This window comes from Crotalus tigris, unplaced genomic scaffold (genome assembly GCF_016545835.1).
Source record: "Crotalus tigris isolate CLP2741 ecotype Arizona unplaced genomic scaffold, ASM1654583v1 scf7180000017881.257975618366:2651188, whole genome shotgun sequence".
Taxonomy (NCBI): Eukaryota; Metazoa; Chordata; class Lepidosauria; order Squamata; family Viperidae; genus Crotalus; species Crotalus tigris.
Window position 1 is genome coordinate 1413743 of NW_024096698.1, and position 13706 is coordinate 1427448.

Sequence of the window (13706 nt, forward strand, 5' to 3'; positions counted from 1 at the left end):
CTGCAAATGCTGAATTAACAGTGTCTACATTTCTTTGTTCAGTATATGGCAGAACATTCCGTGCTAACATCGGTCTTATTAGCCACCTACGGACACATCGTTGATGGCCCATAACCCACAAGATGTCAAGGTCTTCATCACAAATCAATGGATGAACAACACACACACACAGAGTCACCATATTGGCCCCAACAATCTGGGTCCTTATTTTATCAACCTAGGTTGATAAAGGTTGGAAGACTGGTCAGGATTGAACGCCTGGCTGTGGGCAGAGTTAGCCTGCAATGCTTGCTTATTAAACACATATTCTGAGAATTTCTAGAGAAGAGCTGACTTGATCCTCTTCCTCCCAACCAAACCATTTGAACTATGCTGAGTCATATTCCCCTGGAATGCACTCCCTCTCTCCTGGGAATCAGGACTACCTTCCACATCCCTATATTCTTAGACGAAGCAAGGGAACCTTTCTTAGCCAAGCGACAGCAATAGCAGTAGCACTTAGAGTTATAGTTCCATAGAGCTTTACAGCATTTTCTGAGTGATTTACAAGGTCAGCATGTTGTCCCCAACAATCTGGGTCCTCTTTTTATCAATGTTGGAAGGATAGAAGGCTGAGTCAACCTTGAGCTGGTCAGGATCAAACTATTGGCTGTGGGCAGAGTTAGCCTGCAATACTGCACTCCAACCACCATGGCTCCTAAGCAAAGTACTTGCCTTATTAAAAACATATTCTGAGAACTTCTAGAGAAGAGCTGGCTTGATCCTCTTCCTTCCAACCAAACTGTCTGAATTATGCTGACCTCTCAGAACCACAGATCATTCCTTGTTCCCAATTTTTCCTTTCTGTGAAAGAAAAAAAAGGCCTTTTCTGACTGTAGAGTTGAAGTGCTGTCTACCCATCTTTGAATTGTTAGAAAATTATACTAACATAAATTCTACTGTTCCCATTGACAATTCCCCTCCTACCTCTATTACCTGTAATTACTGACTGCCCTTCCAGGGCAAAACCTAATAGATTTTACACACCTCGAGGCTGCTCTTAGATGCTGTTGGAATAAAATGAAAAACTGAATTTTTAATATTTATATAGCTAAAGAAGACCCGAATATGCTTCATTTGTGAGCTGGGAAATGAGATTTATTTGTATGATTGTTTATTTACTTAGCAAACCTCTATGTTGCTGCAATCAAAATGACTCTTGGTGGTTTACAGTATATTTAAAACAAGAATGAAAACTTCCACAGTCAAGAGAAAACAATCTCAATCCCCATAATAATAACCATACACAACCTCATGGCAAAAATATTAAGAAAAACAGGATACAAAGATAACAGAACAGAAATACAGAGGGCAAAAAGAAAACAAGAGAGTATTTAGCAGAAACGTAAGAAAAGGGCCTACAAAATAGAGTAACTCAGTTTTCAATATTTTCTGGAAAGCTAGTAAGAAGCAGGCCAGCTTGATCTCTGTCCAGAGGCTGTTCCAAACCATTGGTATTGCCACAGAAAAGGATATCACCTTCAGTCTCTCACTGAAGAGACTGAAAAATGTGGTTCATTAACTAATTTGTCCCTAGATGTTCTAATGCAGGGGTGTTAAACTGCTGGCCCGTGGGCTGCACACGTCACGCGGAAGCTGCGCCCACCCTATTGCCGGCAATAGCAAAACCATCCTGATACGTTGCACAACGTCACGTGACATTGCGAGTTTGACATGTCTGTTCTAATGGGTCAGGGTGACCCTTGTTGGTGCAGGCAGTGGTGTAGGCATGAAGAGATGAAGTCATGAAAAATAGCAGAAAAAAAGATGCTGCCGGGCAATAGGTACAATAGGTAATAAATTGGATTTTTTTAAACAAACAAATAAACAAACATTTCCTGCTTTTGCTATTCCCCAAAGAAATTACATGAATACTTTAATTATGCAAGTTTGATGTGTGTTAATTATTAAAACAGTCTTTTAATTGTGTGAGATTATTGTATATGTGTAATTGGAGTACCCATCATAAAATGTACTTTGGCTACTGTTTAAAGATCTCTTAGTGAGTATTAGTTTAATATTTATTTATTTACTGCAATCCCAAAAGATATCTGAGTGGTTTAAAAATGTGTTTACAACAAAGAGGTTAAAAACAATCAAACTGCATAATTATAACTAAATTATAAATGTGCACTAGGGGGTGGCTTAAAATTTGAAGCATGTTTCTGGAACATGTTTGTTAATAACAGGAAAACCTGGTAAAATGATATTAGAAGTAGAATTAAGTAAGAATGTTTGTTTGGGCTAAATATTAATCTATCTATCTATCTATCTATCTATCTATCTATCTATCTATCTATCTATCTATCTATCTATCTTGCTGGGAGCAGATTTGTTCTTTTTCAAAGGCAGCATAGTCATACCATACCAAACCATTTTCCCCAGGAGGGGAAAAAGAAATCCAGATCATTTTGAAAATATGTATATATATTTTATATATATGTATGAGCTCTTATATCTTTTTTCTTTTTCTACTAAAATGTAGAATCATTTCCCACATGGTTATTCCACGAAGTGCTGCAAAGGAAAAGCAATGTCTGTAAATATGACGTTCATCAATAGCAATAGCACTTAGACCAGTGGTTCTCAACCTGTGGGTCGGGACCCCATTTGGGGTTGAACGACCATTTCACGGGGGTCGCCAAACAAGGCTGTCCGCCATTTTTCCCCCTTTTCTTTGGCCACACCCCTGGCACCCGGTGATGTATAAGTGGTTGGGGGTCACCACAACATGGGGAACTGTATTATGGGGTCGCGACATTAGAAAGGTTGAGAACCACTGACTTAGACTTATATACTGCTCTCTAGTGGTTTACAGCACTCACTAAGTGCTTTACAGAGTCAGCATATTGCCTCCAACAATCTGGATCCTCATTTTATCAACCTTGGAAGGATGGAAAGCTGAGTCAACCTTGAGCCAGTCAGGATCAAACTCCTGGTTGTGGGCAGAGTTAGCCTGCAATATTGCACTCTAACCACTGTGCCACCCCACACACAGTGGCCCAACACTTGAATTAGACTCACACAGATTAAGATGAAATATTATCTTCAAAGTTAAGAATCAGATTATCTATAAAGATTCCTGATCCTTCAGCTCCCCTTTTTTAGCAAGTAGATAAATTTGTACAAATGCTGGTAGAAAAGTTCCTTCTAAGGAATGAACATTTATGGAAAGAAGCAAAAATGTCTGAGTAATAAAGTTTGCTTCTCCTCACTCTGTTATGTGGGAGTGAGTTGGTTGGGTATGTGAGGAGAAACATTATTAAAAAGCTGAATGCAATCAGAATGGGATATTTTAAAAGTATCTGTGATCAAACAAAGAGAGAGCCAAGAATGAATATGGTTTAAATACAAAAGCGAGTGCTCAAGATGAAGTTTTTTAAGCTGGTCATACAAAGGCAAACACACAACAATAATTGAAGAGTGAATGGATTGAGAGGAAGGAAGACTGAAAATTCATGGTTGGATGGAACTGAAGCCCTGATAGGGCGATAGGTATAAAGCTTGAAGAACAAAAGGCTTTGTATGAAGTAGCATATGCACATGGTAGAAATAAGGTTATACAACAGGGTTTTTTTTTTTTTTTTTTACAAACTGCAACTTTAAGATGTGTAGATTTCAACACCCCAAATACTCCAGCCAGAATTTAGAACCTAAGAAAGAGGAGATCAGAGTTTGGTTCAATGTATGTGTATGAACATACTGTGTATGGAATGGAATCTTCCCAAAGAGGCTAAAATTTGAAATACCTACAGGCTGAAGCCAGATTGCTCTATGGAGTCCTATGGGCTTGAAATTTTTGAAAGGATTTATAGCAATGCAACTTTTAAACAAAGGCATTCCTCGTAGCTCAGTCATACTATCATCTAAACCCAGTTTTTCACATTTATAATAGAAAAAACAAGAGAAAGGAATCTCATGCCACATACTACTCATGTTTTCCTTTCCTTTGACATTTCTGTCTTTTGTGCATTCAATCATTCTGGCCCCCAGTAAAAGAAATCTCAATGTAATTTAGAGGTACAGTAGTTTAAACATTATACTTGCAGTTAAAAATTCCCAGACAACCGTGTGACCCATTAGGTCATCTTTTGAGACAAAAGTAGTACAGTCTGATGTGACCTGAATGAACATTAAATTTTAGACTGATCATATTTTTCTACCCAGTGCAAAATGGCTCTATGATCATCTAAGAAGAATATATATCATAAATTGAAAAATAATTATAGTAGTGTATGAGCTTCAATGATAAGTTGATTCCTTAAGTGAGACTTGAACCACTCCTTAAAGCAGTGGTTCTCAATCTTTTTAATGCCGCGACCCCCAACCGGTCGTAAGTGGAGGACTACTCAACCGGTCGTAAGTCAAGGATTACTCAACTGGTGCAGCACCGTTTGCAGAATGGGACTTTTGGCGGGCTCAGCAGGGCAGAGACAGCCTGGACAATTCCTATTGGCTTTTGAAAGCTAATAGAATTAGACTCTATTCAAGAGAGTCTATTCTATTGGCTTTCAAAAGCCAATAGAATAAAAGGGAGTAGCACAGCTAAGGAAAAGGGGGGGGGGAAATGGCGGACTGCGTTGTTTGGCAACCCCCGTGAAATGGTTGTTCGACCCCAAATGGGGTCCCGACCCACAGGTTGAGAACTACTGCCTTAAAGAAAGGAATTATATTAAATCCAGCTGAACTCCTGCTTCCTATATAGTACAAGCCATAATGGGTAAAGGTCTAGCAACTAAATGGTTGGGAAAATTCAGTCAAGCATCATCAAGTTTTAAAAATTAGAAGTCATCTGAAAATCAGACTAGACAAGGTCCTGCAGATTCCTTCAGATTGAACCAAAAAAAGCTGTAAAGTAAGTGGTTATGAATTTGATCAGTGTTGCCTTCAGAATGTTTAGCCACACACTTCAATGAGCTATTAAATGTTCTATATGATTTCTAGCCAAGAGAGATCTCAGAAGGCCACTCAGCAAAGCTCCACTGGTTGATGAGAGCAGAGGCAATGCTGGAAGAGAAAAAATATTTTTGCCTCCATCACCTTCACCAACTAAGCTTATTAATAAACTCTCAGTAAACTTCAATCAAATTTGAGATGAAACATCGGTCATCTGCATTCCAGTAATCTCCCAATTTGTTTCATAGCCTTTAACTGAATTGTCTTTGAAAGATTTGCCAGTAACATCCATGAGAAAAAGCTTAGAAGCTCATTCAAAACCGTATTTGCAAGCCATTTACAACCCACTGTAAAACTGACCTTCCTTTCCTCCACTTTATCCCCTTTAATTGAATTTGCAAATTCTTTTCAAAAGCTTGTTACTGCTAGCTGAGTGAGTGTGAAATGACAGCTGGAAGGTGATGGGGTATAACCAGTGGTTAGTCTCTCCAATAAAATACAAAGCTTAAGTGAAACATACTGGACTGCCTTTTTCACCTGACACACAGGCAGAAGATAGAAGAAAAATTCTGGTACTCCAAATGCAAAGCAATAATTTTGGGGTCCTTGCTTTACATCAGTGATGTTTTACATCTGCTGCCATATAATTCATTTTCTAAATGCAATTTTATTATGCAAACTAATAAAGCAATATAATTTCAACTGATGGAAATATATCCTACAGCAAACATAAATTACAGCCTTATGTAGTAGACTTCAGTGTGAAACCCTGGGGAATTCTATCTATGTTTGCAGGGAAGGTTGTAATAGTAGCTCTTAGTAAGACAGGCTTTGCATGAAAAAGATTCCACGTTCTACCCCAAGAAAAAATCTCAGCAGGTTATAATACTGTAACAGGGCTTGCAAAGATCTCCTTGAGTTTCCAGAAATCTATTGTCTGTAGGAGTAGAAACTAAAAATAGTCAAGAAATCAATTGTCTGACTCAATGTCAGGCAACTACAAACTCGTACATCAGCTATCTCTCACATTAAATCTGTGTTTTCCATAGCTACCAATTTCATGACCATGAAGGAGTTGGATGCTTTGGCCAAGCATTCATGTTTTGATATTTCTAAAATGAACTCCATTTCTGTCTCTACAGGAATACTCACTTCAGTTCATTATCTTGAAGATTAACTCAGTCACTGAAGTCTCAATTCAAGAACACTTATTGTTACTTCAATAGCACTTAACTATCTACCTTTGGAAAAAGTCTAGGATATCTACAACTAGAATCTCTAATAAAGCAATGGAATTGCCCATGGTAAAACATAAACTACATTTTGAGAAAAGTGAATTATTTTCAGGCTGAATACACTCAGCACACAATTAAATTATTAGTATTATGTTTCCAATACACCTGTAAAATTTATCCATAAAATGTTAAACAAATTTTAATAGAAGGTCAAGTTTTTCTTAAGGCAATTGGTTATTCTCTGTGATTAATATCCCTCAAAGTAACCTTCTGTGTCCATTTTGAAGAGTAGTTATCATGCTAATTTGATTTGTAACGGTCCACAGGCCTGATAAGTTTATTATGATCAAAAAATAAATCATGTCATGCTACCAACATTGAGACCTATTCACTGAATAGGTCAAGTCTTCTGAAATACAAAACCATGACAATTAGTCACTTTGCTTTATTTTGGATAAAGAGTTGCATAGATTTATAAGTTGTGTCATGCCCTTGGAGTCTGACACAGTTGCAATGCAGGTTGCTCCAGACATTGACTTGGACCCCCAGCAATTCTCCTGGGACCTCTGCACCTCATTTATGACTCATGAGAAAGCAGCAACCAACAAGGTTTCACTCCAGCTGTGCGTACTCAGCAGAGAGAGCATATAAGCCTCACAGGAAGATTGCTCTTATGCTAAACTCCAGCATCAGACTTGTGGTACTTGGTATCTAGTTATTTACGGTCCTGGATTATGACAAACCACGACCATGTCTTGCTCTTGATTTGGCATCATAAATCTTTGGTTTGACTTTGGACTGCTTGACTTCAAAATTTGCCTTGCCCAGATAAATTCTTTTCTACAATTAATTGTTGTTTTCTTGCCGTTAGGATTTGCAGAAAAAAAAAAGGAATAGGATGTGACTAGAGGTCAGAGGGTACTGTCAACAAATTATTTTATTAAATTACATGTTTGTATAACTATTTTATTTTATTTTATTATTTTATTATTATTTTATTTTATTATTTTTGACTGTCCTGGAAGTACTCATCCATTTTTTGTCGCTGTCTGCTCTAGAACTGAAATTAAATAGTGAATATCAAAAATCCTTCTCTTACTCCCACTAGACTTTTAAAAATGATTATTTTAATAAAAACAGATAGGAAGAAGGCATATTGCAAAGTTAAACAGCTACCTCTCGCTTTATGTTTGTTTACAGAAAGGTGGGGCAGGTAAACTAGCATCCACTAAACCTGTGCAGAGTTACCTACCCTTTGCCTTCAAGCATCATCTTATCAGACTATCAAGATTAATCAAGTCTTGGTAGAAAGCCCTTTTGCACATTTACAGAAGCATCTTTCCCTGCCTGGATCAAAGTAGGGCAGCCATTCTAATTCAGCACTTCAAAGGACAGCACTCCTTCAGTTTCAAGGGGCCATTCAGTAACAGTGTTGCCAAAACTGCTGTGCTCCTTTGAAGCCCTGCATGTTCCCTATATCTGCTCTGAATATATATGCAGCAATCAGCAATGTGAGTATCTTCACAGCCCTTGAGAAATGCCTCCCCCCCCCAAACAGGAAAAGTTCAGAGCTTCATCACTGATGTGATCTACCATGGTGCTTAATAGAAAGTACTAGAGACAATGGGCTCTGCCTTGTGAAAACATTAAGGCATGGCAAGTGGTTTCACTGTATAAACCTTGCCAACCCATGGACCACTGAAGCGCAGAGAAGTACCTGAAGCAAAGCAGCAGGACACTTCAGATGTGCCATATAAATACCCTGCAGTGCTTTCCCATGGGGTGATGCAATGAATCATCTCCAAATTAAATCACCCCATGAAAGCCTTGCAGGAACCTCCTTCACATGACATTTTTAACATTCTCTCTGGAGGTTTCAAAGTCAAAAGCTTATGCATCCTGGAGCAGAGTGAAGGAGGGGAGGCACACAAAAGCTGGCTGAACCTGCAATAGGATTGAAAAAAATGTGCAAACAATGTTCTTTCAGATAGCTACTGAAATAGTAGTTAAGGCAATAGTAATTAAGGAACAATAGGTGTGAATAGACACTATTTTTTTTAATTTTACGCATCAGCTGAGAGCACCGAGTGTGACATTCTCCTCAGCTGCAAGTATAAGCAAACAGCACAAGCATTCGGGAGCAAATATAAGTTAGTTGTTAAATATCGTTGACAAAGTAACGCTTCCAGAAATGTGACATCAAATTCCCAAGGTAATTTTGGCTTGACATCATATTTCTGGAAAAAGAGAGAGGGAGAAAGAATGCATGAATACTAATTGAAACCAGTGACCAAAAACCTTAATAGCAAACTGTGAGCCTTTCCTAAGGCATATGGTGCTATCAGCCATTCTTCTTGCAAGATGTTTGTTCCCTGTTCTCAGTCTATTACCCTGCACACTCTGTTGCCTCTGTTTTAAAGATGGGGCCAACCTTTTTTTCCAAAGCACCTGAAGGCAGCACAAGAAGCACTGGGTGTAAACTAATCAAGGAGAGAAGTAACCTAGAATTAAGGAGAAGTTTCCTGACAGTTAACACAATCAATCAGTGGAATGACTTGCCTCTGGAAGTTGTGGGTACGCCATCATTGGGGGCTTTTAAGAAGAGACTGGACAGCCACTTGTCTGGAATGGTATAGGGCAGGGGTAGGCAACCTTGGCTCTTTTATATAGGGCAGGGGTAGGCAACCTTGGCTCTGTTATGATTCGTGGACTTTAATTCCCAGAATCCCTGAGCCAGCATGCTATTCTTAGACAGTGTCAAAATAAGTGGAAAAAATAGTACTTAAATTCCAGGATTTTTAATAATAACGTAAGGCTCTTACACTTAAGGACTGAAGATGAGATGAAGGCAATGTCATGGGGGCACGGCAGAAAAAAGAACATGTTTGTATTGTGGTTTGGTGCTTAGTAAGCTTAAGTCTGCCAAAGAGAATGTTGAACTGAGTGCAACCTTTTTCTTTCTTCTCTCAATGAACACATCTAGTTTACGGCACAGAAATAATTTCCATCAGTCCAGGAGCTGGTTTGGGAGGGAGCTACCTATATTTCCAATTGCTATTCTGCTAGGCAATAAAAAAAAAATAGAGGCTGTGTCTGCAAGAGAAGCAGAAGAAGGAGAGTTGGGCAGAAATCATATTTTTGGGTGCAAGTGACCTGTAGCTCTTCTGCGATCAGCTCTATGACCCTGCATTTAATAGGGTGCAGCTCCACTGGGGACGTGGCAGCTCAAAATAAATTTAATTTTTTTCCTGTCGAAAAGAAAGTGTGGTGGAGAGAGATTCTTTAGCTACTATTCAACTGTTGTACTGCATGGGGAGAAATAGAGCCTTTTTTTTGACGCAGCAAGATCTAGCCGCCATGTGGTCACTCCTGCCTTTGTGGCTTGTAGACTGGGCTAGTACAATGCACTTTACATGAGCTGCCCTTGAAATGAAATGCAAAATGCAATAATGTGGGGAGTTAATGGTGTCAGCTTTTTGGTGCATGTGACATCATTGCTTCATGAGTTGCATTGGCTCCCTTTGTGCTTCTGGGTGCAGCAGTGATGGTACTTGGGGAAAAAACTTGTGAGAAAAAATGAAGATAACCTGCTAAGTCAGAAATGAAAGAATATAACCTATCGCTGGCAAGAGGCTCAGAAGGGACTCTCCCTAGTTTCTCAGACTGTGAGAGAAAAAGTGGAAAAATTTTACTTGCATGATAGTGTAGCTTTTTAATAAAGTAGAATTAGTTTATCTGGTCTAGTTTCCTGTTTCATCTATCTAAGAAGACTGACATCAATTCAAGGTGCTGATAATCACCTTTAAAGACTGTCATGACTTGGAAGTACTCTACTTATGGGACCTTCTCTTACCAATTATTTCTACCCATCCCACTCATTTTATCAACTAAGGAGTGTCTGTTGGTGGGACCCAGAAGGAGGGCTGTTTTTACCCAGGTGTCAGTCCTGTAGAACATCATTTCCTCTGAGAGAAGATTAGCACCAACCTTGCTGGCATTGCCCAGACCTGGTGCCCCAGATGATGCGTGATGGAGCTCCTGTCTGGATTTTATATGTGGTTATTTTATTTTATGATGCTTGGCCTCTACATGTTTTTATTTCTACATTAGTTATATATCTGCTTTATATTTTATTGTAAACCACCCAGACTCATGTATGTGAGACGGGCCTCTATTTAAGTCAAATCAATATCTAACAGAGAAGTGATGTTGAATGGCTTCTTTGACATCATGTCTTCAATCCCATGGAGTGAGCAGTTAGTAGGGTAAACAAAAGACTTGTTCTAAAGGAGCTGTTTCCTGGTTCTCTTCTCTCCTGCCATTTTGGCCACATCCCCAGCAAAAAAAGAGGGAAAAAGTAAAGAAGGAGGATTAGAGAACTGAACTGATTTATTCCTCTTTTGTTGCTCTGATTCAACAGATGCTTAAATTAATTGGCAGGTAAGGATACAGTTTTGACATTTGCCTAGCTGTTTTCCAAGAAGATCAATGGATTGGGCTGTAGCTGTTCTACTGGGGCTACATGGGCAGATTTACCATGAACAGTGGCAGCTAAGAAGCCACTTCCCCCTATTTCTTTTTCCCCAACAGTACCTATGGGATGGGAAAACTAGTAGCAGAAAATTGCTTCCAATAACACTACACAAACACAGACACACATTTCTTGTCATCTCACTAGCAGCTCAGGAATCTCCTTTCAGAATATCTTGTCTTTTGCTCCACTGAAATATGATCAGCTTGGAATGGTCTGATTGAAAAATTTGTTTGAAGTTATTTTTTTTCCCTGAGCTCAAAGCCAAATGTATTTCTTCTTTCACATACATTCTATCTTTTGGGGGAAATTATGGATCCATGCACAATGTTATATAATGTAAAACATAGAATAATAGAGTTGGAAAGGTCCTTGGAGGTATTCTAGCCCAATCCCCTACTTGAGCAGGAGACCCTATACCATTTCAGATAAATAGTTGTCCAGTCTCTTTTTGAAAGCTTCCAGTGATGGAGCACCTACAACTTCTGAAGGCAAGTTATTGCCTTGATTGTTCTCAATTTCTTCTTAGTTCTAGGTAGCTTCTCTCCTGGGTTACTTTCCATCCATTGCTTCTTGTCCTGCCTTCAGGCGCTTTGGAGAATAGCCTCTCCCTCTTCTTTGTGGCAGCCCCTGAGATATTGGAACACTGATATCATGTCCCCCCTTGTTCTTCTTTTCATTAAACTAGATATATCCAATTCCAGCACCCCCTCTTCTTTATAGGAGCCCCTCAAATGTTGGAACACTGCTATCAGTGGTTGATATCTGTCAAATGTATGTATATTCTTTGTTGACTTCTAAATAGTTAACAATCCTGCTTTTCCCTTTCCTGATTCAACCAATGATTGCAAGGTTTTTCTACATAATGCTTCCACAGTACTTAATATTTGAGGAATTAGAAAATAAATTAAATAGAGAGTTCTGTTGAACTGCTCTCTGTTGTGTGCTCAGGCTGCAAGGTCATTTCTTCACAGTCATAGAGTAAGAAAAAATGTTGGAAGCAAGGAAAATGCACACAGCAAACAATGGGTTTATTTAATGACTGTGTCATTCACTTAATGACCACTATGTCCACCTAACAGCCACCACAAAAATGGTCTTAAAATTGGACAGTTGCATGATGACTTATAATTATAGTATTGAACATGTGATGCTTTATAACTACCATGTCTATTGAGTGTAACTACAGATTCGATTACAATCATAAGTAGAGGACTACCTGTATTCCATAACAGTGAGATTATGGAATGAACCTGAACCTACAAAAGTTTTCCCCATAGTTTTTGGAGTATAACAAATTAAAACAGTAAAATGAGGGTTATTTGTTCTCAAACTTTCTACCCAGTGGTGGGATTCAAATATGTGAACAACTGGTTCTCTGTGTGGATGCCACTTCCAGAAGTCCATTCTGGGCCTGGGCAACAAAAAAATAGCTACTGGTTCTGCTGAACTAGTGCGAACTGGCTGAATCCCACCACTGATTCTACCTATAAAAAACAAATTTGCTTAAAACTATATAAATATGATAGAGATATATGAATAATTTTTAGGCTTTGGGATATAGATTGAATTGATCCTAAATCACCACCATTAGCTGAACATTCTTCAGAAGAGTACATCATCAATGGGGACCATTGATTATAAACAATATTGCTCTCCAACACTGAAACAGGTTTCTTAATCCTGATTAAAATATAACATGACTTAACATTTGGAAATTTTCATTTTGTTAGCCAGTAGCATCACATTAGAAATTGCTTCTGACAGTCATTCCTGTTTAATTAATTTCAGTATCATGATTAAAAATAATTTATTTTCCTCAAAGATTTTCTTTTAATGCTCTTTGAAAAACTTTTCATTTTCACCTAGTTCCAAAGTTTTCACCTATGGAAACAAAATTATTAATTGTTCATAGCCTCTTCTATTTTTATGAGTGATAGTTCAGCTTGATTTTTTTGGGGAAAGTGTTTAAAGTGTTAAATGTAGTAGGGTTCACACCAAAGTTATTTCCTAGTGTTAGAAATTATTTTTGAACTGAGAATAGAACTATATTCTATTTATTGTAAATTAAAAATAACGATCTAACACCTTGTGGAACTCATGGAACAACAGAAATAGGATTTACGCTTTAAGGGCAAACTTGTAATTGTGAAACTTTGTAGAGTTTTTTAAATTATTCATTGATAGGTATAAGCAGAGAAGGCATTGTAAAAATTGCTCACCCATTGTCCAAATCCAGCATGGCATCACAGTGATATTGAGATGGTTGAATAACAGATCTGAAGAGGTAAAAACAGCAGAAATTTTGTTCATGTCATCTATGGATGGCAACTATTATCAGTTCAGTACAAAAACTGGATAGATGTGGAAATCGATTTTTGTGTGCAAGAAAACAATGATGACGAGAGAAGTTCTAATCTGAATGGATCTATTTGAATAATATTAATTTGGAAGATTCCTTCTTTCAGTCAAAACCCGCCTTCCGTATCTTAACTCCATTATTCTGTAACCTGAACTTTAGCAGGCTTGCTAGCATTTAGACCTTTTTTTTCTGTGTTATGCTTATAAGACTCAGCCAAGTAATATTAAGACTTTTGTACTTTGAGATGAAAGAAACAATTTAACCCTAACAAAAAAGTAATTACTTCTTTGAAATTTATATATTTAAATATGAATCATTTGAAAGTGTCTTGTGTCAATATACTGCATGTACCTCCTAATTAGTAAGATGGAGACAAAGAGTATGTCTCTTGATTTTAGATCCAAGCTTGCAGAGAGTAGTATGTGGCTTGTTTATATTTCTGCCCATTGTTGGATTGTATTTTAGCAGATTTGTTTTTTATTTCTATTACTTCTATTTCTATTACTATTGTTTCTATTAATAATACTTCTAATCAAGGAAAGAACCATCCTAGAACTAAGGAGAAATTTCCTGACAGTTAGAACAATTAATCAATGGACCAGCTTGCCTCCAGAAGTTGTGGGTGCTCCAATACTGGAGGTTT

The 13706-nt window shown here is 38.0% G+C and overlaps 1 long non-coding RNA gene across 1 annotated transcript in view; it reads right to left on the reverse strand.

The window, feature by feature from the left end:
* LOC120308181 overlaps positions 1-12983 on the reverse strand; it is a 90021-nt gene extending 77038 nt beyond the window's left edge. Inside the window, exon 1 of the long non-coding RNA XR_005556774.1 lies at positions 12924-12983. This is a non-coding gene — a long non-coding RNA (uncharacterized LOC120308181). The remainder of the gene's footprint in view (positions 1-12923) is intronic.
* Positions 12984-13706: the final 723 nt, after the last annotated feature.